This window comes from Octopus sinensis, linkage group LG9 (genome assembly GCF_006345805.1).
Source record: "Octopus sinensis linkage group LG9, ASM634580v1, whole genome shotgun sequence".
Taxonomy (NCBI): domain Eukaryota; kingdom Metazoa; phylum Mollusca; class Cephalopoda; order Octopoda; family Octopodidae; genus Octopus; species Octopus sinensis.
In genome coordinates this window covers 13,124,935-13,152,661 of record NC_043005.1, presented here as the reverse complement: position 1 = coordinate 13,152,661, position 27,727 = coordinate 13,124,935, and the positions used below count along the sequence as shown (strand labels likewise).

At 39.9% G+C, this 27,727-nt stretch overlaps 1 protein-coding gene and 1 long non-coding RNA gene across 3 annotated transcripts in view; both read right to left on the bottom strand.

The window, feature by feature from the left end:
- LOC118764772 overlaps window positions 1-12,101 on the bottom strand; it is a 31,541-nt gene extending 19,440 nt beyond the window's left edge. The window contains exon 1 of the long non-coding RNA XR_005000574.1: window positions 11,993-12,101. This is a non-coding gene — a long non-coding RNA (uncharacterized LOC118764772). The remainder of the gene's footprint in view (window positions 1-11,992) is intronic.
- The window catches only part of LOC115215675 (probable E3 ubiquitin-protein ligase IRF2BPL), a 122,272-nt gene that overhangs the window by 49,403 nt on the left and 45,142 nt on the right, over window positions 1-27,727 (bottom strand). The gene's annotated exons all lie outside the window — the stretch shown is intronic.

The following is a 27,727-nucleotide window of genomic DNA, read 5'->3' as shown; positions in this document are numbered from 1 at the left end:
GCGAAACACCCAAGTTCCACGTGGCTCCAGCAGAAGGTAACGGTGAACTTCTGCTGACTCTTTCGCCACAACTTTCTCTCACTCTTTCCTCTTGCATCTTGCAGCTCACCTGTGACGGACCGGCGTCACATCCAGGTGGGGAACCTATACACCAAGGAAACCGGGAAACCGGCCCTGATGAGCCTGACATGGCTCAAGAAAGAACAAACTTATTCTATTGGTCTCTTTTGCCAAACCGCTAAGTTGAGGGGACATAAACATACCAACACTGGTTATCAGGAGGTGATGGGGGGCAAACACAGACAAAGACACACACACACACACATGGATATATACATATACACAACAGGCTTCTTTCAGTTTCCATCTACCAAATCCACTTTGGTCAGCCTGAGGCTATGGAAGAAGACACTTGTCCAAGTTGCTACACAGTGGGACTGAACCCAGAACCATCTGGTTAGGAAGCAAACTTCGTATCACACAGCCACAACAGCACCTTGAACTATTTACTAGCTAGATATACATTACAAACATACAACACTACTTCAACACCACACACACACCCACACACACACACACTGCTAGTGAGTCATCTGTCCACTTCGGAGATTTTATTTTTGATGCTTAATCTTTTACTTGTTTCAGTCGTTGGATTGCGGCCATGCTGAGGCACTGCCTTGAAGGGCTTAGTGAAACAATTCAGCTCCAATACATTTTTGTTTCTTTTATTTGTTTTTTTTTTTTGTGGTTTGCTAAGCCTGGTACTTATTGTATGCGAACTAAATTATCGGACGGATGTAAACAAACAAACACTGGCCTTGAAACGTTGGTCGGGCTGTGAAGTAGTGGCTAAAATTTACATTATTTACATTGGATGGATATGTGTCTTCATCTTGGTTGTTGATTTACTCTCCAGCCTTCATCGGGTGTCCTGGTAGAATTTTGAACCCAACCCTAGTGTTGGTCTGTTTGACTGAACTCTACGGGCAGAACCAAAGTATAGTTCCAGTCCAAAAAGACAAATATAGGATTATGAACAAAATTCAATAGACAAAAACTGTGCTGAAGCCCATAAGATGACCAACCTGTAGCTGTAATTCAAAGGTCCAGGTTTGTTGCAAACTGTATCATGTTAATTCCACCAGAGAATTAGATGAATTGTACAACTGTCTGTTGGATTGTTAGCCACGTTATTGTTTAATGAAGAGACAGTACAGTGAATTGAACAACTGAAATTACTCATTGTTGGAACTGACAGAAATCCATTTAATACCCACTTATACAACTGGTACCAATATGTGTTGAACTACCGGTTAGATACATCAAAATATACCAGGTCATAATCAGCAAGTGATCCACATAACCACTGTACCTTCAAACACTTGAGAATATTATTACATGAATAAATACAGTAACAATAGCTCATGCAACCACCACATGGTAACATGACCGTCACATGGTTACCACATGGCCATGCAACTGTTTTACGGTTGAGCAACGGGTGCACGGTCATGAAACTGGTGCACGGCCATGCAAGTGGTGGATGGTCACGTGACTGCCACATGACTACCTCATGGTTACATAGCCGCTATGTAGTCACACAACTACTACATGTCCAGTCACCACATAGTCTCACAGCTACCCAGCTACCACATGGTTCAACGACGACAAATATTTCAGCCCTAGAACATAGTGACACACATTTACTGCAACCACATGACAGACCACCCCTACGAAATATGGGGAAGTGGTCGTCGGGAGAAGTGAGTGAGTGAGTTAGGTTAGCTTCAGAAGAGGGAACGTGTGCAATTAGCATGTTCAGTGAAGCATAACAGGCAAAGAGAGGCAAGTCATCCTTGAATCAATGGCTGCATTCACCAGTGATATTGAATTATAAACAAGTTAAACCGCAGAGGGAGTTTTCATTTACACTAATTGGATCTTTTCGGTTTGAACGGCAGTTTTTAACATAATTTCTAGGTAACTAAGAAATTTTAAACTTTGCGTACTGGTAGAATGTGTTTATAAAATATCTTTTTCTCTTGGCTTTAATGAGAAAATTCTATAGTTTGTAAGATATTTGTTGTTTTTTTTCTTCAATTTCTGCAATTTCAACCAATCACTGACATCCATTGAGGTAAAAAAAAACATTCTGTGCCGTATGAATATGTCCCTCGTTTAAGCAACAGATTGGGTTTATTTACATTTGTGAAGAAAAAAAGATACCCTTCCCCCTAACCCTAACCAACCCTAAAACAGATTGAAATGCAATAGATCGATACTAGGGTCATAATTATGGGTGACAATTTCATATGACACCGCTAGAAAAAACTGCTGTTCAAATCAAAAAGATCCCACTAATTAACAGTCTAAAATTAGTCTCATTCGTTTAGTTTCGTTCTTCAGTCTTTGGAATTCAAAGCCTATCAAGTTATACTTTCACTTCCATTCTGTAGAAGTTCCAGATGAAAAGATATCCATTTATGTCCCAAAGGAGGGCATCAAAGTTCAGTATTGCTATGGCAACTTCAAAGTAAGAAGCAGATGAGAGATGAATTCTCTTCAGGTAAGGCTAACTTCTTTCACAAGGAACACACCCCTCTGATATGATGGTACCTATTTACCTTGGCGAGGTAAATTTAAGGCGGCGAGCTGGCAGAAACATTAGCACGCCGGGCGAAAATGCTTAGCGGTATTTCGTCTGCCGTTACGTTGTGAGTTCAAATTCCGCTGAGGTCGACTTTACCTTTCATCTTTTCGGAGTCGATAAATTAAGCACCAGTTACACACTGGGGTCGATGTAATCAACTTAATACCTATGTCTGTCCTTGTTTGTCCCCTCTATGTTTAGCCCCTTGTGGGTAGTAAAGAAATAGGTACCTATTTACCTCCTTATGGCTAGAAGCACTGAGGCAATGTATAAAACCCAATATAACAATTTGAACTCAACCAAAGGCTAAGTAGATCAAAATATTATCTACTTGGCCAGCTTGCTACTATCCTGCAGAAATAAAGTAAATATAATCTGGAACCAGTGTTATTGACTGGAAAAACTGGTCTTGTGTCAGCCCAAGACATTATGATTACTAAATCAGGTCAGAAGACATCGAAGAGAGAACAGTACAGGGTATTCTGAACTGAAATTTAATCGAAGTAAACTTTGACTTTCATCCAATCACAGTTCACTAAGTAAGTATATTAGAAACATACAAGGTTTAATACACAAAAAGCTCAAATAGTTATGCAATACATAAAAAAAAATCAGTATTTCGTTTATCGATGTGTTTGATTTGTGCAAATCCTTTGGTAAAATCAATTACACTAACAGCAGCTAAGAAAATATTTATTAGTGTTTTGAATGGCATATCGTAAGACCAAAGCCTTGAGAGTAGACTTGGGAGAAAGAAACTGAAAGAAATCTGTTGTAAGCACTATATATATATATATATATATATATATATATATATATATATAAAGGTTTTATATATATATATATATAAAGGTTATATATATATATATATATATATAAAGGTTATATATATATATATATATATAAAGGTTATATAGTTTAAAGGTATTTTTTAATATGCTGGCCATTGATAAAATTTTTTTTTCGAAAAGATTTTATCGTACATTAGATGTTGTAAAAAGCACCATCCGTTCGTGGCCGTTGCCAGCCTCGCCTGGCCCCCGTGCCGGTGGCACATAAAAAGCACCATCTGATCATGGCCGTTTGCCAGCCTCGTCTGGCACATAAAAAGCACCCACTACACTCACGGAGTGGTTTGCGTTAGGAAGAGCATCCAGCCGTAGAAACATTGCCAGATCAGACTGGGCCTGGTGCAGCCTTCTGGCTTCCCAGACCCCAGTTGAACCGTCCAACCCATGCTAGCATGGAAAGCGGACGCTAAACGATGATGATGATGATAATATATATAATTTAATAACAGTCACTGTTATTAAAAATAGGTTTAACTTCTACCAAGTGCGGGGAGTGCCTCATACTTCGGTTTGCCCATTCACTGACTCATGTGTGTGGTGGGGAGCATGTGAGTGTTCGTGTCACCTTGAACTGATATACATTTGCTGTAAATGAATGCTATTTCTGTCCAATGTTCTGCAAAAAGCATATCCGGTCATGTAAGAAACACACAATTTTTTTTCTCTCTCACGTTTTACTTGGTTTAACATATTTCCAGCCACTGAAACATGTTCTCTCAAAGAATGCTGCTGCAAAGCCACACAAGTGAATGGATGAACAAGCAAAATAGGAATTTTGAAAGAAGCATCTATGAAATTAGTTTTTAATCATCAAATGGTCCACTAGAATTAAATAGTAATCAAAGGGGTCCACAGGTAAAAAAATAAGGGAGAAGCACCGATTTTGAGGAAAGGAAGAGCAGTGAGTGGCTGTGTGGTAAGTAGCTTGCTTATGAACCACATGGTTCTGGGTTCAGTCCCACTGCGTGGTACCTTGGGTAAGTGACTTCTGCTATAGCCTCGGGCCGACCAAAGCCTTGTGAGTGGATTTGGTAGACTGAAACTGAAAGAAGCCCATCGTATATATGTATGTATATATATATATATATATATATATATATGTATGTAGGTATGTGTATATGTTTGTGTGTCTGTGTTTGTCCCCCCAACATCTCTTGACAACCAATGCTGGTGTGTTTGCATCCCCCATAACTTAACGGTTTGGCAAAAGAGACCAATAGAATAAGTACTAGGCTTACAAAGAATAAGTCCTGGTGTCAATTTGCTCGACTAAAGGCGGTGCTCCAGCATGGCCACAGTCAAATGACTGAAACAAGTAAAAGAGTATACATATATACACAGACATGCATATATACATATACACACGCACATATGAATATGTAAGGCACTTGACCAACTGGGTAGCATGCTGGATTCACACTCAAAAGTTGTCAGTTCAATTCCTTCGTCAGGTGATACATTGTGTCCTTGAGCAAGGCAGATTATCTCACACTGCTCCAGCTGAGTATTGGTACAGTCCTCACATCCTTTTCTACTCTAGGCACAAGGCCTGAAATTTTTGGGGCAGGAGCCAAGTCAATTAGATCGACCCCAGTACGCAACTGGTGCTTAATTTATCGGCCTCGACGGAATTTGAACCCAGAACGTAAAGACAGACGAAATACCGCTAAGCATTTTGCCTGGCGTGCTAACATTTCTGCCAGCTCACCGCCTATCCTTCAGTGGTCACATGCTGGATGTTAGCAGCTCCTTAATAGACACACAGACAGAATAAGCACTACACTTAAAAGAAGAACTATGGTTAATTTGCTTGACTAAATCCTAGTATTGTCGCAATCCAATGACTGTAACACGAGAGAGAGAGAGAGAGTGTGTGTGTGTGTCACCTAGGTGGACAGGAGCACCAAGAAATGACAGATTTTACTCAAGACTACATTAAAATATGCTGCCCAGTCTTGGAGTTGAAACCATGACCGCATGGCTGGGAGTCCAACACACAAACCACAAGGCCAAACACACATTGTCACACACAGCCCACAGCATTTAACACTAGACCCAACAGCCAGGATGGGACATACGAAATGTAGCATTTTACTGTAAAATCTTGTGTATATGTAAGCAAATATGTACACGTGTGTGTGTGTGTGTGTGAGTGAGTGTGACTATATTGTGCACATGTGAGTGTGTATGTCCATATGGAGGAATGTAAGTGAGAAAGAGAAGGGAAGAGAGAAATAGAAACAGTGATGTGTGTGTGTGTGGTGTGTGTGTGTGTGTGTATGTGTGTGTGATTAAACATCGCAGTGTATATAAATAAATCTATGTTAATGAATATGACCTTTAGTTGACAGCATGGCCAGCCATCCTTGTTGTAAATGAGTAAATTGGCAGGAGTGATTGACATATGAAGCTGTCATGCAAGAGAGATGTCACATACATGGTAGAAACCTTTGTGGAAAAAAAAAAGGACAAAGATGAGAGAGAGAGAGAAAGAGGAGGGGAAGAAGACAGTTACTTGGTTTCAAATGGTGGACTCTCTGCAAACACAAAACACTTGCATGTCAGTAAGTGTGTAAGTGTGTCAGCAAGGAAGGAGGACATTAAATGACTATGATGGTATATTTCATCATCATCATCATCATCATTTAACGTCCTCCTTCTATGGTGGCATGGGTTGGAAGGCTTGACAGGGAGCTGGCAAGCAGGTGGGGGGAGGAGGCTGTCCACACACTCCAACTATCTGTTTTGGCAAGGTTTCTATGGTTGGATGCCCTTACTATATATATATATATATATATATATTATATATATATAGTGACCAGGCCATCAGATGTTGCTACACATCACTGGTCACAATGCGCTTCACACTGTTTTAGCCTTCAAATGACGCCACCCCGCTGGCTAAGCGAGCAGGCAAACAGAAGAAAGAGTGAGAGAAAGTTGCGGTGAAAGAGTACAGAAGGGATCACCACCATCCCCTGCCGGAGCCTCATGGGGCTATAGGTGTTTTCGCTCAGTAAACACTCACAATGCCCAGTCTGGGAATCGAAACCGCGATCCTACGACCCCGAGTCCGCTGCTCTAACCACTAGGCCATTGTGCCTCCACATATACATATATATATATATATATATATATATATATATATATATAAATACCCATGTGTGTGTGTGTATATGAGTGTGTATTTATACATATCTGTGTATGTATATAGTTTTTCCTTGGGGCTGGCCAGATTGGAGCAATCTCAAGATTAATCAGCCGAAATTGTGAGGATGATCCAGTTCTTGACTGAAGATTAAAGGCTTCGAATGACCCGTCTGTGTTTTTTGTATCGTTTATCTGGATGTTTTGCGTTTTTGTCCCATTTTGTATTCATATATATATATATATATATATATAGGTGAGAGTTGACGAAAAAAACACAAGACGAAGACAGGTGGTGTAGAAAAGAAACAGATGTATTAGTATAACGCTCGGGAATTCAAAAAGTCTTTAACATTTCAAACCTGCACTCTTCCACAGAAAGAAACACAGAAAGAAACAAGGAGAGAAAAAAATGTGTATAGTGGCAACGGATCTATCATGGTGATAAATAAATATTTATAGCTTTATCTACTTTGAGTATCACCATTAAAAATGATTTATTTCATTCTCTTGAAGTCTCTAAATTCTTTTGACATAATGTGTGTGTGTGTGTAATTATGTATAGTTTGGCTTAGTGGTTAGAGTGTCAGGCTCACAATCATGAGGTAGTGAGTTCAATTCTCAGATTGGGTTATGTGCTGTGTTCTTGAGCAAGACACTTTATTTCACATTGCTTCAGTTCAACCAGCTGTAGAAATGAGTCGCAGCATCACTAGTGCCGAGCCATATCAGCCTTTGCCTTTCTCTTGGGTAACATCGGTGGCGTGGAGAGGCGAGGCTAGTATGCATGGGTGACTGCTAGTCTTCCATAAACAACCTTGCCCGGACTTGTGCCTCAGAGGGGAACTTTCTAGGTGCAAACCCAGTCATTCATGACCAATGGGGATCTTTACCCTTTTTACCCAATTCATTACTTGAAACACCAAAATTTAAAAATTACTTTTGTGCAAGAGAAGCACTGGATATCAAAATTTTCTGAAAGCAATCGGGGAGGTTTGAAACAGAAATACTAAAGGATGAGTTTTTGAAGGTAAGAATAAAATGGAAGTGTAAATGGTGAAAATGATGCACAGCTGTTTTATGTGGTTGACTAGCAAAATGACCCGGCGTTGCCAGGTCTAGTGCTAGTGAAGCATATTTGGTCTTTCATGAAAATTACGCTCTGTTGTCATTCACTTGGTCTAACTCGTTAATCATTCCCTGCATTTCTCAAATCAAAAAAGCGTGCATGTTTGAAAGCCAAAACACAAAATGCGCTGAGTCATACAGACTGTCTGCAAATGTGCACGTGCATTCAACTGTCAAGGGTAAAATTATCTCCGTCCAATCAAAAAACAGCTGGCAGTCTACTAGCGTATCTAGCTGTACGCATGCACCGCGTACGAATTTCTATGTTTTAGCGATTTTGATTGGACATGCCCATAAGTTATGGGCATAAAGGGTCGGTTTATCGATTTTTTTAATGGCTTTCTGGGGTGACTGGGGAAATGAAAAGATCTTCCCGACCACCCTCAGACAGTTTTGAAAGCCCATAGAAAATGCGAGCCTTTTACGTCAAAAACTGTGGATTTGTACAAAGGACACACAGATATACAGACATTTTGCCGTTTATAAATATAGAGATAATATGAAGTAAAACTAATGGGCAGGTTTGTTTTGCTAAGAAACAAAACATCTTCAAAGTGTAGCTGTTACATGTCATCATATAAAACGGAACAACCACAAAACTTATAGTCATCAATAAGTTATAATGTGCAAGTTGTGTTCATTGTTATCATCATCATCATTTTAATGTGCACTTTTCCATGCTTGCATGGTCAGACGGAATTTGTTGAGGCAGATATTCTGCAGCCTGATGCCCTCCCTGTTGCCAAACCTTACCTGTTTTCAAGCAAGATGATATTTCTCCGTAGTTGGACTTATTTTGATAGAAGATTGGAAATAGATGACAGCACTTGCATGATGTTGACACTTGTTTATAGAGACACATACACACACATACATACATAATAGGCTTTCCATTTCCATCTGCCAATTACATTTACAAGGCTTTGGTGGGCCCAGGATCTCAGTAAAAAACTTATCCATGGTATCATACAGTGGAATTAAACCTGAAATATGTAGCTGAGAAGCAAACCTCTTAGTCACAGAGCCAATCTAGTACCTATACTATGAAATGTAAATGACTAATATGTTTAGACTTGGATCCATACCAATGCCATCTTATTTCATATACCACATAATGAAGAGTAATCTTGTGGCTGAAGAGGAAATTTGAACACATCTACACCTGTTAATTGACAACAGTCCTGTTGCTATAAGGGATGAGATTTGAAGTTTAGACTTTATCAAATCAACATCCAAGGATGGCTAACAGAATTCAGGTGTTTTCCATTTCAGTCAGCTGACATCATCATCATTTAACGTCTGTTTTCCATGCTTGCTTGGGTTGGACGGTTCGACCGGGGTCTGGTAAGCCATGGAGGCTGCACCAGGCTCCAGTCTGATCTGGCAGTGTTTCTACAGCTGGATGCCCTTCTTAACGCCAACCACTCCGTGAGCGTAGTGGATGTTTTTTATGTGCCACCGGCACAGGAGCCAGCGCAGGCTGGCAAACGGCCACAATCGGTTGGTGCTTTTACATGTCACCAACACGGACGCCAGTCAGGCGACGCTAGTAACTGCTACGCTCAAACAGTGCTTTTATGTGTCACCAGCACTGGTGTCTTAACTACAATTACCATTCGAATTTTTGATGTTCATTTACATAATTAGTCAGGACTGATTAACTTCTAAAAACTACAAGCAATGAATATGACTCCAATAAGATTTGCTCATCAAAATTTTTGAACCATACCATAGGCACAGGAGTGGCTGTGTGGTAGGTAGCTTGTTTACCAACCACATGGTTCCGGGTTCAGTCCCACTGCGTGGTACCTTGGACAAGTGTCTTCTACTATAGCCTCGGGCCGACCAAGGCCTTGTGAGTGGATTTGGTAGAATGAAACTGAAAGAAGCCCGTCGTATATATGTATATATATATATATATATGCGTGTGTGTGTTTGTGTGTCTGTGTTTGTCCCCCTAGCATTGCTTGACAACCGATGCTGGTGTGTTTATGTCCCCGTTACTTAGCGGTTCGGCAAAAGAGACCGATAGAATAAGTACTGGGCTTACAAAAGAATAAGTCCCGGGGTCGAGTTGCTTGATTAAAGGCGGTGCTCCAGCATGACTGAAACAAGTAAAAGAATAAAAGAATAGAATACAAAAAGACGAGAGCGCATTATTAGTGCAGACAATAACAAGAGAGTGCTGATACCACAATCAGTAGAAGTGGTTCAAATGACACAGAATGAACAAGTTTGCAGTAGGACAGTGTATATCAACTCAGGTATTTGATTCAATGTCTTGAAATAATCTCTTCACTAATCTACCTTTATCAATGGTACGCTCCACAAACAGCACCTGCTGTACTCTTTCACCACAACTCTCTCTCACTCTTACTTCCTGTTTCTGTTGTACCTGTATTTCAAAGGGCCGGCCTTGTCACTCTCTGTGTCATGCTGAATATCCCCGAGAACTACGTTAAGGGTACACGTGTCTGTGGAGTGCTCAGCCACTTACACGTTAATTTCACGAGCAGGCTGTTCCGTTGATCGGATCAACCGGAACCCTCGTCGTCGTAAGCGACAGAGAGCTTCCATATGGTGGTTTGACCTGCTAGAAACAGCAGCAGCAACCTCTTTCATATCATTGCTGACCATCTTAAAAATAGGGAAAAAGCAAGTATTAGACAATGTGGGCCTAGATGTACAGTAAATGCTGAAATAAAGAAGAGGTGATCTCGGCTGCAACATCTTTGGCCATAAATCTACTCAATGAAGGTAGACAGACAGACAGAGACACTGGTAGCTGTTAAATGTGGAAAAGGTGAAAACTGGTATATGATTTAGATAGAGGCCATCTAAGATGAAACTATGCAAATGTACCTTAATTAATGCTGACAATGCAAACAATTAATTAGTAGATGAAAACTATTTTCAGGGTGTTTAACCCTTTCGATACCAATTTGCCTGTGACTGTCCCTAGTTCTATATTAGAAGCTTCCTCTTTCTCTTTTTACTCTTTTTACTTGTTTCAGTCATTTGACTGCGGCCATGCTGGAGCACCAGCTTTTAGTCGAGCAAATCGACCCCAGGTCTTATTCTTTGTAAGCCTACTACTTATTCTATCGGTCTCTTTTGCCGAACCACTAAGTAACGGGGACATAAACATACCAGCATCGGTTGTCAAGCAATGTTGGGGGGACAAACACAGACACATACATATATATACATATATATATATATATATACGACAGGCTTCTTTCAGTTTCCGTCTACCAAATCCACTCACAAGGCCTTGGTCGGCCTGAGGCTATAGTAGAAGACACTTTCCCAAGGTGCCACGCAGTGGGACTGAACCCGGAACCGTGTGGTTGGTAAGCAAGCTACTTACCACACAGCCACTCCTGCGCCTATTTAAAAGTGATCTAATTTAAAATCTATTAAAATTTCCTGTTAATTTATGTTTCCAAAACCAGCTTTATCATGTCAAAGTCGTTTTATGAAATTAATTGGAACAAAGACAGTGCATTTCAACAGAAATATGCTAACAAAAGAGTTAAAATATAAGGGAAAAAAAGGGAGAAAGAAAAAGGAAAAGGAAACATAAGAGAGGTAACTCCAACTAGATCAGATGACTGAAACTTTTGGATAATTTAAACAATGCAGATTAAAGTGAATTAGCAGTGACAATGGCTATAGTTAATAGGAGACTGTTAGTACCAGCATCAGTAGTAATGATTAAAGAAATCATGTCAATGTAGGAGGTGGAGTATAAAGAAGAAAGGTTAGCATCTTAAGAAGAGAAAATACCACACCATTAAAAGCCTACTCAACTCGGGATTCTTTGAAAGCCAAAGTGCCCTTACAAAGTAGTGTTAGGTTACAATGTACATGAAAGCAACACTTGACCTTGTATTAACTAAAAACCATCAAACACAAGCATGGCTTTGTGGTTAATGAGTTCACTTTGTAACCTTGTCTTTCCTTCTGGGTTTGGTCCTTCTTCTACAACGCTTTGATCCTTGAGTCAATTAAAATCTTGAGAGTGAAAGTTGATGGATGAAAACTATGTGGAAGGAAACCTGTCGTGTGTGTGTGTGTGTGTGTGTATTGCTGTGGGACTAAAAAACTGGTGTGAGTAATGAAAATACCTTTCCACCAGGGCTGTGGAGTCGGAGTCGTGGAGTCGGAAACAATGAAGGGTAGCTGGAGTTGGAGTCGGTAAAATTATACCGACTCTGATTCCGACTCACAATATCTTTATCCTTTAATATAAACCAGTTATAACAGAGAGGCCTACTCAGAGTACAAGCGTATGTATAGGCTTTATGAGATATGTAGACCACAATCACCTAATTGCATAAATAGGAGAGTCAGAGTCAGAATCGGAGTCGGAAGTGCCAATAGTACAGGAGTCGGAGTCAAAGTTTTTTTGTTTCAACTCCACAGCCCTGCTTTATACCCAGGTCAATGTAGCTCTTCTCCTTTTTCGTGAGGTTGTTCAAATAAATATAAGTACAGACAAAATATTCTTTTCTACTCTAGACACAAGGCTTGAAATTTTGGGGGAGTGGGTCAGTCTATCAGATCGACCCAGGTACACAACTGGTACTTAATTTATCAACCACGAAAAGATGAAAGGCAAAGTTGACCTTGGCAGAATTTGAACTCAGAACATAAAGACAGACAGAATACTGCTAAGCATTTCGCCTGGCATGCTAACGTTTCTGCCAGCTCACCGCCTTGAATATTCTTTTCTACTCTAGGCACAAGGCTCAAAATTTTGTGGGAGAGGGTCAGTCGATTAGATTGACCTCAGTACACAACTGGTGCTTAATTTATCAGCGCTGAAAGGATGAAAGGCAAAGTTGACTCCGACGGAATTTGAACTCAGAACATAAAAACAGACGAAATACCGCTAAGCATTTCGCGCAGCATGCTAACACTTCTGCCAGCTCGCCACCTTAGTACAGACAAAATAATGCCATTGATATAACCAATTAAAACTGTTGTTCCAGCATGCTGGCAAACTGATCATTGAAACCAGTTAAAGACTAAAAGAATATCTGTAAATAAATAGGTAAATTCTATTTCTCTAACATAGATGAAGGCATGGCTGTGTGGTTAAGAAGCTTGTTTTGCAACCATGAGGTTTCAGGTTCAATCCCACTGTACAATACCTTAAGCAAGTGTCTTCTACTAAAGCTCTAGGTCAATGGATGCCTTATGAGTAAATTCGATACACAAAAACTGTGTATCAGATGTGTGTGCACGTGTATGTGAGCGTGTGTGTGTGTGTGTGCACATCATTGAGTTTGTGATTGTCTTCCTACCATCACTTGACCACCAGTGTTGGTTTGTTTACATCCCCATAACTTAGCAATACGGCGAGCTCTAGGACAATGGATGCCTTATGAGTTAATTCGATACACAAAAACTGTGTATCAGATGTGTGTGCACGTGTATGTGAGCGTGTGTGTGTGTGTGTGTGTGTGTGCACATCATTGAGTTTGTGATTGTCTTCCTACCATCACTTGACCACTAGTGCTGGTTTGTTTACATCCCCATAACTTAGCAATACGGCGAGCTCTAGGACAATGGATGCCTTATGAGTTAATTCGATACACAAAAACTGTGTATCAGATGTGTGTGCACGTGTATGTGAGCGTGTGTGTGTGTGTGTGTGTGTGTGCACATCATTGAGTTTGTGATTGTCTTCCTACCATCACTTGACCACTAGTGCTGGTTTGTTTACATCCCCATAACTTAGCAATACGGCGAGCTGGCAGAATCGTTAGCACGCCGGATGAAATGCTTAGCAGTATTTCGTCTGCCGCTATGTTCTGAGTTCAAATTCCGCCGAGGTCGACTTTGCCTTTCATCCTTTCGGGGTCGATAAATTAAGTACCAGTTACGCACTGGGGTCGATATAATCGACTTAATCCGTTTGTCTGTCCTTGTTTGTCCCCTGTGTGTGTAGCCTCTTGTGGGTAGTAAAGAAATAAATATGGTGAAAGGTGCTGACCATAAGTACCAGACTTGAAAAAAATAGATCCTGGCAGGGTGATGGGGTGGGGGGTCAATGTGTTCAACCAAACCATTCAAGGCAGTGGTCCCAGCGTGGCTAAAGTCTAATAACAGAATAAATACAAGATATGAACTAAGATCATCCTAGAAAATAACTGTTGGATATCACATGTCCCACTCATCATTATTCATATGTATGACCCTCATTTTATAGGGGCTGCTGATTGAGCAAATATGCGTGATCAGTAGCCCTTTATAGCCATGTTGAGAACATTACTACATCTCTAGCACTTCAGTGAATAACAGGTTGGATAATTTGAAATGCAAGATATTCTGGTTTTTGATAAACATAAAATGTTTATCATGTTGTGTACTATGTATAGTACACAAAGCGGTTACTCTTTACTTTTTTACTTGTTTCAGTCATTTGACTGTGGCCATGCTGGAGTACCGCCTTTAGTCGAGCAAAACGACCCCAGGACTTATTCTTTGTAAGCCTAGTACTTATTCTATCGGTCTCTTTTGCCGAACTGCTAAGTTACAGGGCCGTAAACACACCAGCATCGGTTGTCAAGCGGTGTTGGGTGGACAAACACACACACAAATATATATATATATATACATATATACGACGGGCTTCTTTCAGTTTCCATCTACTAAATCCACTCACAAGGCTTTGGTCAGCCCGAGGTCATCGTAGAAGACACTTGCCCAAGGTGCCACGCAGTGGGACTGAACCCGGAACCATGTGGTTGGTAAACAAGCTACTTACCACACAGCCACTCCTGTGTCACAAATTTTTACATCACAAATTTTTATACTCTGTGAAAAAAAAAAAACAAAACAAAAAAAGAGATAGAGAGAGAAAGACAGAGACCTGACCAGTTTCTAGTCTTGTTAGATCTTCATCAAATACTTTTCTTCTGTCCAGAGAGAGATAATAGAGCTATTACTATGTATATAATATATATATGGAGGCGCAATGGCCCAGTGGTTAGGGCAGCGGACTCGTGGTTGTAGGATTGCGGTTTCGATTCCCAGACCGGGCGTTGTGAGTGTTTATTGAGCGAAAACACCTAAAGCACCACGAGGCTCCGGCAGGGTGGTGGTGGCGATCCCTGCTGTACTCTTTTGCCACAACTTTCTCTCACTCTTTCTTCTGTCGGCCTGCTCGCTTAGCCAGCGGGGTGGCGTCATTTGAAGGCTAAAACAATGCGAAGCGCATTGTGACCAGCGATGTGTAGCAACATCCGATAGCCTGGTCGGTCACGGTGATAATATATACAAACTAGGATACAGTTAAAGAGGTCTGGTATAATTTGTATAACAGTGCACATGCTTATAAACTGGATTAATTCATTCACCACAGAGCATTATTTAGACTATTCAAATTAATATATTTGTTGTTTAGAATGAATTCCAGACAACTTATGAAGTTAGAGGTAGAGGAGGAATGGAGTGCCCTGACATACACATGTATATACACATGTATATACACATGTATATACACATGTATATACACATGTATATACACATGTATATACACATGTATATACACGCCAATATACACAAACAGACCTTGTGAGATGAATTGGCAGTGATGTTCAACAGAATAACACACACATATAAACATCCACTCATATAAACACATAAACAAACACAAAGAGAACCACACATGAGCTTTCAAACAATAAAGCATTTGTTGTGCTCTAAATAAAGTGTTGGGCCAAGCTGGAAGGAAGGAAGGAAGGAAGGAAGAGCTGGCGGGGTGGTGGTGAATGTAAAGATATAAAGGAGAGTGACAAAAATGGGTGAGAGGCTGAAGAGAGAGAGAGAGAAAGAGAGGAGAATACAAGATATATGTTAGCTACAAGGAGAATAATTAAGCGACCACTAACTCTAAAGTTTTTCAACAGTGAATCCATACATGGTTACTCAACCAGCTTCAAAATAGCAACCAAATTTCCTTCCAACAACATTGTACCCTTTTAACCCTTTCGTTACCAACCCGGCTGAAACCGGCTCTGGCTCTTTAGTACAAATGTCTTGTTTTCATAAGTTATGAATTAAAATCTTTCACCAAACCTTAGTCACAATTTATGTTCCTAACACTAGCTTAATGATAACGATGTTATTTTACTAAATTCTTAGTTATATTTAAAATTATTAGAAGAAACACAGAGCATCTCAATAGAAATACGGTAACGAAAGGGTTAACCCTTTAGCACAGTAGTTCTCAACCAGAGTCCATATGGCCCCTTGCATGTGTGTGTGTGTGGGGGGGGTCCATATATAATTCCAGGTGGTGGGAGGTCCATGCAACAAAATAGTAAATTGAGGATCCACAACAGTATTTTAAGTGGAGGCACATGGCCTAGTGGTTAGAGCAGCGGACTCGCAGTCGAGGGATCGCGGGTTCAAATCTCAGACTGGGTGATGTGTGTGTTTATAAGTAAAAACACCTAAGCTCCATGTGGCTCCGGCAGAAGGTAATGGCGAAACTTCTGCTGACTCTTTCACCACAACTTTCTCTCACTCTTTCCTCCTGCATCTTGCAGCTCACCTGCGATGGACCGGCATCCCGTCCAGGTGAAGAACCTATATGCCAAGAAACCGGGAAACCGGCCCTTATGAGCCAGGCATGGCTCGAGAAGTAACAAACAAACAGTATTTTAAGGGCCCCAGAAAAAATTGTGCTTTTGATGTATATATTGGTATGTATTGCAAGAAACAGATAGGTTTCGTTCTCTGACATTTTACATAGTTCAACCTACACAAGTTAATGTGTGAAAAACAAAACAGGAATTTTGAAAGAGGTTTCTTCAAAACTAACTTTTAAACATTGAATGGCTATGGGGGTCCACCAGAATAAATTAGTAATCAAAGGGGTCCATAGATAAAAAATGGTTGAGAACCCCTACTTTAGCATTTAAAACCAGTCATATCCAGCCCAAATATTCAGCCTCTCACACCTAATCTTTCAATGTCAAATATCTGTGCAAATATCTATACCTGGATCTTACACAGCAACCAGGAAATAATGAGCCAATGGGGGGACCCCCCACCCCATGTAGTCACTGCTTAAAATGGCAGCTAAAAGTATCCCCAAATCAAAATCCTAACAGTTGGTTTTGAAAAGGAATGATTGACTGGTTAATCCAAAAAGAATGACAAACGGATAATCCTGGTTATAATCTTTTATCTTCCTACCTGTTTCAGTTATTTGCCTGGGGGTGGTCATGCTTGGGCACCACCATTAAGATTTTTTTAGTCCGATGTCAGTACTTGTTTGTTTAAGCCTGGTCCTCATTCTATTGATTTCTTTTACTGAACCACTAAGTTACAGGGATGTATTTATTTTCTTTGCAAGCCAGGGTCAGTTGAAGACATCATATCAAAGCACTGTTTTTTTTACAGCTAGATGCTCTTCCCGTCACTAACCCTAACCTGTTTTTCAAGTGAGGTTTTTTTTTTTTTTTACTCAATACATGTTCATCAAAGCAAAGACAGCAGGTGATCTCTTGACAAAGAACTGTCAAAAAAGTTCACTAAGGCAAGAGAATGTAAACTTTATTGCAAACACACTATGCATGCCCACACACAATCATCATCATCCACTTCTTTCATGCCAGCTCAGAAAGGAGGATTTACCAAGGCAGATTTTCTATAGCCAGATGCCCTTTCTGTCACCAACCCTTGACTGCTTCCAAAAAGGGTAATATTTTCCTATGGGCAGACATATTTTCACGGAATATTTATTTCTTTACTACCCACAAGGGGATAAACACAAAGGGGACAAACAAGAACAGACAAATGATTAAGTCGATTATATCGACCCCAGTGAGTAACTGGTACTTAATTTATCGACCCTGAAAGGATGAAAGGCAAAGTTGACCTCGGCGGAATTTGAACTCAGAACGTAACGGCAGACGAAATACGGCTATGCATTTCGCCCAGTGTGCTAATGTTTCTGCCAGCTCGTCACCTTATTTTCACGGAATATTGTAAATGAATGACAATCATTTACAACAATCACATGTTGCCAAGACAAGAAGCAAACATGGTTGAGTCAGTATCTTGCTAGTCTAAGTTTCACCTGTGGGGGGTCTTCATGACCAAATTCACTCACAAAGTATTAGTTGGACTAAGGTAACATATAGTAGTAAATACATTCCCAAAAGTGACCCTGTATGAGGAAACTAATGACTATATGCCAAAAAATTGTTAATTATTAAAAACAACGAAGGTATTCTTTTCTACTCTAGGCACACGGCCCAAAATTTTTGGGGAGGAGGCCAGTCGATTAGATCGACCCCAGTATGCAACTGGTACTTAATTTATCGACCCCGAAAGGATGAAAGGCAAAGTCAACCTTGGCAGAATTTGAACTCAGAATATAATGGCAGACGAAATACCGCTAAGCATTTCACCTAGCGTGCTAACATTTCTGCCAGCTCGACGCCTTATTCTTTCAGTTTCTTATTTCTTTATTGCCCACAAGGGGCTAAACATAGAGGGGACAAACAAGGACAGACAAGAAGATTAAGTCGATTACATCGAACCCAGTGCGTAACTGGTACTTAATTTATCGACCCCGAAAGGATGAAAGGCAAAGTCAACCTCGGCGGAATTTGAACTCAGACTATAATAGCAGACGAAATACTACTAAGCATTTTGCCCAGCGTGCTAATGTTTCTGCCGGCTCATTGCCTTAAAAGCAACTCTGATATTAAGATAATTAAGAAAGATATCATGAAAACTGATGCTACTTTTTTCTCAAGTCATTTTTCTGAAGAAAAACAAATTTTTGAAAAGTGGTCAAAAATATCATTTTTCCTTTTCTCTTTTTCTTTTTTTTTTTTTCACACCTTGCAGCAATTAAATTTTTGGGCCCTGACAACAAAATTTCACAGAATATGAAAAAACAAATACGAAGTAAGAGGTATAATGAACAAATGGTATCTTCATGAAAGTAATGTGTAAAGGATGCTCCATTGCCTGATGTGGTGAGCTGTTTTGCAATTCTTTATATCTTTGCAATTTAGGGAGAGAGAAATAAGGAGACAGAGTTCCCAAACTAAAGGAATCTGAGGCAGATGCAACAGGAAAATAAATAAATATATTTATAACAGAATTGTAATGAAGATGTAGATGTGAATATCAGCTGATGCAACATGATAAAATAAGGTGGGGTCTGAAATTGGAGCTAGGAAGCAGTGAAAGGTATCGGATGTGGTTGCCGTACCGATAGCAAAAAAACCACATCACTCCAAGAGTGGGTGTGGTTTCTGAGTAAAGCCAGTTGATAAATAAACAAAAAGAAACATTTTGAGTGGTTAAAAAGAAATTACTGGCCTATTTAAAAAAAAATAAAATAAAATAAAATAAAAATGTAAAAAATATAAATTCTTTTGGTACACTGCAAGTAGCAGCAGACGAATAACCAAGCAAATAAATAAATAAATAAATAGAAAAAAAAATTTGGCATGAAGTCTAATATGTTCTTGGAAGGAACCTATTGACATCAGTCTAAATATACCAAATAATATCCCCACCAGCGTAGCTTGCATTCTTGGACTTTCAACAAAAATAACATTGTAGTAATCCATGAAGAATGTTTTAAGCTACCGACCAAACAGAGGAATAACATTTGTGAAAATACCTCATTAAATGGTGCCCATTTCTAACAACCACACTGCGAGCCATGTAAACCTAGGTCAACAGTGATTTTTAACAGCTACATCACAAACCATATGAACCATGGTCAACTCAAATTTCTAACAAGTAAACCATTATAACTTGGGTTAACTTCAATTTTTAACAACCAAACCATTTAAAGTTTTTACTTCCTGACTAAGATTTTAAAATTATGTATTCATATACCATTAATGGTGTGTGTTTACTTTGCCATTTCCTACAAGTAGCTTTATGTGATTGGTGGGGTACCACATAAAGGAGTGCTTTGTGTGGGGTACCACACAAAGTAGTGCTTTGCAACCACATGGTTTCAGGTTCATGCCTCCTGCACAGGACCTTTGATGTATTCCACTACAGCTAGGGGCACTCAATGTCAAGTGAGTGAAACTAATGGCCAGAAACTGCAGGAAGCCCACCACATATAAGTTTTCTATGTTCATGTGTGTATATATGCAAACATGCGTATATATTTATATGCCACATTAATACTACTTGAACTCCTCCCACGAAATTGCTGGCCTTATGCCAAAATTAGAAACCAATAGCGATATTCCTTGCTGACATTATGACCAGTTACTATGTGCATTCAAAAATCTGTGGAATAAAAAACAAAAAAAAAGGGGGGGTATCCAGTCATAAAATCCTGCCTTGAATAATTTGCCAGCTAAACCCTTACAAGCTTGAAAAAACAAATGTTAGATGAGCAAAACAAACAAATCATGAATTATTTTTTATGAACAACAGCATTGTTGGTTACAGGCTTCCAACAGAACAGTATCTGATCCACTGCCTTTACAATGGTGCAATATGGAAGCAGAACTACTACAGGGTATTTTTTTTTTTTTGAATTATTTAAAAGCACTAGTTTTTGCTAGGTATTTTTTCTATTAACAATTGAAGCATGGAAGGTGTTTATAAGCCATTTAAAAACTCACAAAAACTGTAAAATTCACTTCAATATTTAAATTTAATTTGTCAAAATATTTTTGTCGCTTTGAGATCACAACCTGTTCAGTGGATCTAACGGTTTTTGTGCATTTTTAAATGGCTTATAAACACCTTCCACACTGCAATTATTTTTGATTCAGCATACGATCTCAGATCAGGTCACTTGCTATGCAAGTACATCTCCGTAATTTTTTCTATTATATTTCATCAATGCAAAAGTAGTAGTTTAAGTTAGTGCTAACATATTTTAATACAGTGAACATCAAAAATCTGATCATATTTTTTTTTTTAGAGATACATAATTAATACAATTAACGGTCATTTAATTTGCAGTCCTAGGATCATTTCTATGCAAATCTTCCTTAACTCTCCCACCACTGTGGTATGAACAGTAATATGATGAAGAATACAAAGCTTGAGTCTCTTTGGAAATGAAGTAACTGCCATATAAAGGACATAATGATATTCAATCCTTGTTTTGCTAACAGATGAGAGGTGAGCACTGCAAGCCACAGTGAAAGCAAGACAGAGCATTGAGGCTGATACAAACGGCTAGCCCAGAGTCACAACATCTGACTCAACAAAGTCCATACTGTAGCACGGCAATTTTGTCATCTCCAATCGTGGGTGGCCCTAGGCAGCTCTGGTGTCATGATCAAAAGGGTCAAAACACCTAAAAAGGTGCTTTACGGCTTGATGAGAGAGCAATTCCAGCATTCCAAGATGGACTACAGAAGCACTTTCAACATACAAGTATTTGCTTTAAATCAGTGTTTCTTAACCATTTTTTACCTGTGGACCCCTTTGATTCTGAATATATATATATATATATATATATATATATATATGTGTGTGTGTGTGTGTGTGTTTATGTGTTTGTGTGTGTCCCCCAACATTGCTTGACAACCGATGCTGGTGCGTTTACAACCCTGTAACTTAGCGGTTCGGCAAAAACGACTGATAGAACAAGTACTAGGCTTATAAAGAATAAGTCCTGGGGGGTCGATTTGCTCGACTAAAGGCGGTGCTCCAGCTGGGCCGCAGTCAAATGACTGAAACAAGTAAAAGAGTAAAAAGAGTAATATTGAAGTGTAATATGAGGCAAATTTTTACTACTGTCTCAAAGAAGCTGTAGGAACTGAGGAATGGAAAGGATCTTCCATGGTTGGGTGGGGGGTGGAAGTTAAGAGAAGCCGGTGAAGGAATGATGTAGGGGAAGGCAAATTAGAAGGAAAAGGGCATGGAAAGAAAACCAGATGTAAGTGAAGACAGAACAGAGAGTACGAGGAGGGGGGGTGATGATGATGATGATGATGAGGAGGAGGAGGTGGGGGAAGGAAAACAGTAATAAGATTAAAATGAGAAAGAAACAAAAATGAAGAAGGATATGATGGATGGCTAAGCAGACCAAACAGTAACAATGATTTTACCCAGCTTTGTGGACATGATAATGATGGTGGTGGTGGTGGTAGTAGCTATAGTGGTACTGGTAGCCATAGTGGTGGTGGTTCCCCTACTGCAGATGACACTAACGATGATGATGATGATGGTGGTGGTAGTGGCAAGAGCAGTTGTAGTGGTGATGGTGTTATGTGTTACTTGTAGTGGACGGTGGGGAGGGGTTGACGGTGGGGAGGGGTGGACGGTGCGGAGGGGGTGGACGGTGCAGAGGGAGGAAGGTGGGGAGGGGTGGACGGTGCGGCGGGGTGGACGGTGCGGCAGGGTGGACGTGCGGAGGGGGTGGACGGTGCGGAGGGGGTGGACGGTGCGGAGGGGGTGGACGGTGCGGAGGGGGTGGACGGTGCGGAGGGGGTGGACGGTGCAGAGGGAGGAAGGTGGGGAGGGTAGGCCCGGTGAAGAGCCCCCCCCCCAAAAAATGGTTGTGGTGGTGGTGGTGCTTTTTGCATGAAGGAAGGGAAGATAGATTATCATCACATAATCAACCCACATAGAGATACACACACATACACACTAACAAATTCATTGGTACAAACCAACTCACATTTACTTACACCCATGTACACACAGTCACAAGGTCCACACACATTACCAACAATCTCACACACGCACGCACACACACACACTGGAGATAGGTGCGATAACCCCCCCTCCACCCCCATTCTCTAAACAACATCATTTTCTACAATAGTAATCAAATTGAAGCTGTCAGCTGTCCGACATGTCAAACTTTGAAATTTAATCATCTCTGCAAGTTTAGACAGCAAGACCAAACAAGTAGAAATATTTATTTTACCTGTGAAGCGAAGACCCTGATACCCTGGCACTTGGCTACCTACACCAACAGAGAGCTACCCAGTTGACACAGAAAACTGTGAGGTGGTGGTGGTGGCAGGTTTTAAAATAAATATAACATTAAACAATGTGTGAATTATGTTGATAACCTCCTGACTTACAGACTTGTTGTCTCCAAGTGCAACAATACATTCCAACTTTGACCCTTTAACCCTTCCGATGCCAACCAGACTGAAACCACTGTCTTTGATTCCATGTTACAGACTCCCTGTTTTAAGCCTTCAGCATTTAAACTGTCCATATCCTGGGTCAAAATATACTAATAATTTTATGTTCAAAATGACCAGGTCCAGCCATTTACACTTGTCATTCAGAAAAATAAAACAATCATCGTCACCATCATCATCATCATCATTGTTTAACATCTGCTTTCCAGGCTGGCATGGATTGGACAGTTCGACAGAGGACTGGCAAGCCAGGGGGCTGCGCCAGGCTCCAATTTGATCTGGCTTGGTTTCTACAGCTGGATGCCCTTCCTAATGCCTATTTCTTTACTACACACAAGGGGCTAAACACAGAGGGGACAAACAAGGGCAGACACACGGATTAAGTCGATTACATCAACCCCAGTGTGTAACTGGTACTTAATTTATCGACTCCCGAAAGGATGAAAGGCAAAGTCGCCCATAGCGGAATTTGAACTCAAAACGTAACGGCAGACGAAATACGGCTACGCATTTTGCTCGGCGTGCTAACAATTCTGCCAGCTCGCTGCCCTTCCTAATGCCAACCACTCTAAGAGTGAGGTGGGTGCTTTTTATGTGCCACAGGCATGGAGGGGGGAAGTCAGGTGGCACTGGCATCAACCACACTCGAATGGTGCATTTTATTTGCCACCAGCACACATCATCAAAATCTCAAAACTATAAGATATTTGCATCATTAATTCTGAACAATGTGAATAAATACGCATCACATTTCACAGAGTAATCAGAATGTTAAAAGGTTAAAGTGACCTAATTTAAAACCCTCCATCAAAATTTCAGCTTAATAATGACAAACTTATTTTACGAAATTCTTCAAAATTAATCAAAACAAAAGCAGTGTACAGTTCTATATTTAAGAGATGAGGAATTATTTACATTATTTACATTCGACGGATATTTGTCCTCATCTCGTTTGTTGTTAACACAACGTTTCAGCTGATATACCCTCCAGCCTTCTTCAGGTGTCTTGGGGAAATTTCGAACCAGGGTTCTCATTCCCACGGGCAAATGGCATAGTGGTTAATATATATATATTATTTATTCTTTTACTTGTTTCAGTCATTTGACTGCAGCCATGCTGGAGTACCACCTTTAGTTGAGCAAATCAACCCCAGGGTTTATTCTTTGTAAGCCTAGTACTTATTCTATCGGTCTCTTTTACCAAACCACTAAGTTATGGAGACATAAACACAAGTGATGTTGGTGGGGACAAATACAGACACACAAAGATATACACATACATACATACACACACACACACACACATATATATATATATATATATATATACACACACATATATACAACAGGCTTCTTTTAGTTTCTGTCTACCAAATCCACTCATAAGGTTTTGGTCAGCCTGAGGCTATACTAGAAGACACTTGCCCAAGGTGCTACACAGTGGGACTGAACCCGGAACCATATGGTTGGTAAGCAAGCTGTGTCTTTGTGTCTACATTTGCCCTACCCCACCACTTGAGTACCTGTGTTGGTGCGTTTGCATCACCATAACTTTGTTGTTCAGGAATAGAGACTGATAGGATACGTACAAGGCTTAAAAAATAAGTCCTGAAACTAATTCATTTGATTAAAAATGGCAGTGCTCCAGAATGGTCACTCTCTTATGACCGAAACAAAAGATTTTATACAACGCAACACAAAGCATCGTATTTATATTCATATTTGTAGTTTTGGCTTATTTAATACTCAGTGCAAATTTGGAAGTACTGTATTATGTATTTTTTGTTAATATAAAACTGTGTTTATTTAGATGTGTCTGGGGTGAGTTATTTTCTTTTTGTGCCTTATAATTTAACACACTCAGTCAGGACTATTGAAAAGGTTGCAAGACGCAACGAAAATTTTAGGAAAATAAGAATAAGAAATAAGTGGAAATTTTACCAGTGTGTGTGTTACATTATAAGGCACAAAAAGAAAATGACTCTCCCCAGACACAACAGAATATGCTTCAACACACAAACTCATATAAAGAATCTTGCAAACCAAATCCAAAAACGAAATGTGTTTGTATAATTCATTTTATACTGCATTTTGTGAACAATAAGGCCGTTAATTTTTAGACTTCATCCAACACGCCTTCAGTGGTTCAGTGCAGCCATGACAAGAGCAACAAGAAGAAAACAATTTCAATGGAATAAATATCATGCGAGAAATTATTATTTGAAAGCAGCAGGTTGTCAGTTTTCTGGCCTGTGTTTACATTGGTCACCAACATCACTGCCAAAACATATCTGCACACATATCTCTGTGTGTGTGTGTGTGTGTGTGTGTGAATTCATATTTATAGTTCCTTGTTTTTCATTTTTAAAAATTTTTGTTCCTACAGGTGTAGGAGCGGGTGTGTGGTAAGTAGCTTGCTTACAAACCACATGGTTCCGGGTTCAGTCCCACTGCTTGGCACCTCGGGCAAGTGTCTTCTACTATAGCCTAGGGCTGACCAAAGCCTTGTGAGTGGATTTGGTAGACAGAAACTGAAAGAAGCCCGTTCTATATATGTATATATATCTGTGTGTGTGTGCGTTTGTCCTCCCAACATCGCTTGACAACCGATGTTGGTGTGTTTATGTCCCCGTAACTTAGCGGTTCGGCAAAAGAGATCGATAGAATAAGTACTAGGCTTACAAAGAATAAGTCCTGGGGTCGATTTGCTCGACTAAAGGCGGTGCTCCAGCATGGCCACAGTAACATGACTGAAACAAGTAAAGAGAGTATCAGGCATGAAACTTGAAGTTACAAAATTTGAAGTTTCACCTGTAATATATATCATCATCATCATCATCATTTAACATCCGTTCTCCGTGCTGGCAAGGATTCAATGGTCTAACAGGAGCTGGCTAGCCGAAGAGCTGCCCTGACGCCATGTCGGTTTTTGGTATGGTTTCTAAAGCTGGATGTCCCTCCTAATGCCAACCACTTTACAGAGTGTACTGAGTGCTTTAATGCAGCACCAGCATGGGACGTGCTTACATGGCACCAATATGTGTGTGTGTGTGTGTGTGTGTGTGTGTGTTCATATCTATATCTGTGTGTATGTGTGTGTATAGATGTATGTACAAGCACACAAATACATATTTCTATCTGCTTGTTTTAATGGTTTTATAATCATAAAATAGTTTTTGTTTAAACTCAGATCAGCCCCGATTCAACAGATTCATGATGAAAGACATTCCAGCTATGACCATCCAATTACTTTTCTGCTCGACACAGTGTATTTTAGATCTACATCAGCCAAAGTTTCCCCTCTTTTTTTTTTTTCAAGAGACCAGAGTATGGTTTAAGAGAGACCTGGTTATCCAAGTGACAGGAATCTGTAGAAGAAGGTGGGGGGGATCAAGGAACACATGGGAATAAATAGTGGGGGGTGGGCTGATCACAAAAGGTTGACCCCCATAAAGGAGATGATAAATGACTGCAACAAGTAGCAGGAAAGTATGCTGAAGAGGAGCCATTTCTGACCCGAGTTTACCGAAATATTTATGTAGTTGTTCACATCCACAATCTTATGATGTGAATTTTTTTTTCTCTCCCAAGACAAAAAGTTAGCAGTAAATGCATCATCAATTAACATAATTATTAATTACATTATTTTCATTAGTTTTGGTAGTAACTAACAATATCTGCACACATTGATTTCTTTCATATGGTGGATACAAAATGTGTGTGGCCCATGCACGCACACACACTGATATACAAAGCATGCACAGGAAACGAATGTAAAATGATGACGATGATGTTGAAGATGATGATGATGACAATAGCAAATAAGCTACCAAGAAGCCTGATCCAAGGTCAGACTTCTTGGTTACTGTCTGTTACCCTATCCATAAGGTCATCCAGACTCTCTATATAATGGACAATCTATCTAAGTATCATATCATATTCATCTGTCTAGACAAGGAGAAGGAAATAGAGAAGAGGTTTTGGAGGAGCAAATAGAGATGGGGTATATGGAGGAGGAAATAGAGATGGGGTATTTGGAGGAGGAAATAGAGATGGGGTATTTGGAGGAGGAAATAGAGATGGAGTATTTGGAGGAGGAAATAGCGATAGGGTATTTGGAGGAGGAAATAGAGATGGGGTATTTATTTTAGAGAAGGGAACAGAGATGGGGTATTTGGAGAAGGAAAAAGAGATGGGGTATTCAAGTCTTCACCAAGTTCTAATTATAACTCCAAATCACCTATAATTAAGCAGATTAATGGTTAAAACCATTTCAGCCATGACATCCAGTACTACATAATATCAAACTTGCCCTTACTGTATTTAAAATGTTCAGATATAATCTAAAGGAAAATCAGCTGCTATTTCTAGTAGGTTGAGCATCAAGATAGAGGTTTACTCATCTGCTTGTCTTGTCTCAAGTAATTAATTACTTGTGATAATCAAGTTTCTGTTTGCTGAGATGATTTAAAAGGTTATTGCTGTATGAACCACATTGTACCCATCGCATTGCCCTTATCACATTCATTTGTCATAAGCAATGTCATCATCATCATCATCATCAAAGAGAATGGCTTCACACATACACAGCATCTAGTATTTATAGAAGAATAAGGCAGTGAGCTGGCAGATTCGTTAGTATGCCAATTAAAATTCTTAGTGGCATTTCGTTTGTCTTTACATTCTGAGTTCAAATTCTGCTGAGGCTGACTTTGCCTTTCATCCTTTTGGGATTGATGAAATAAGTATCAGTTGACTATTGGGGGGGGGGGGGGGGGGTCGATGCAATGGACTTAACCCCTCACTCGAAACTGCTGGCC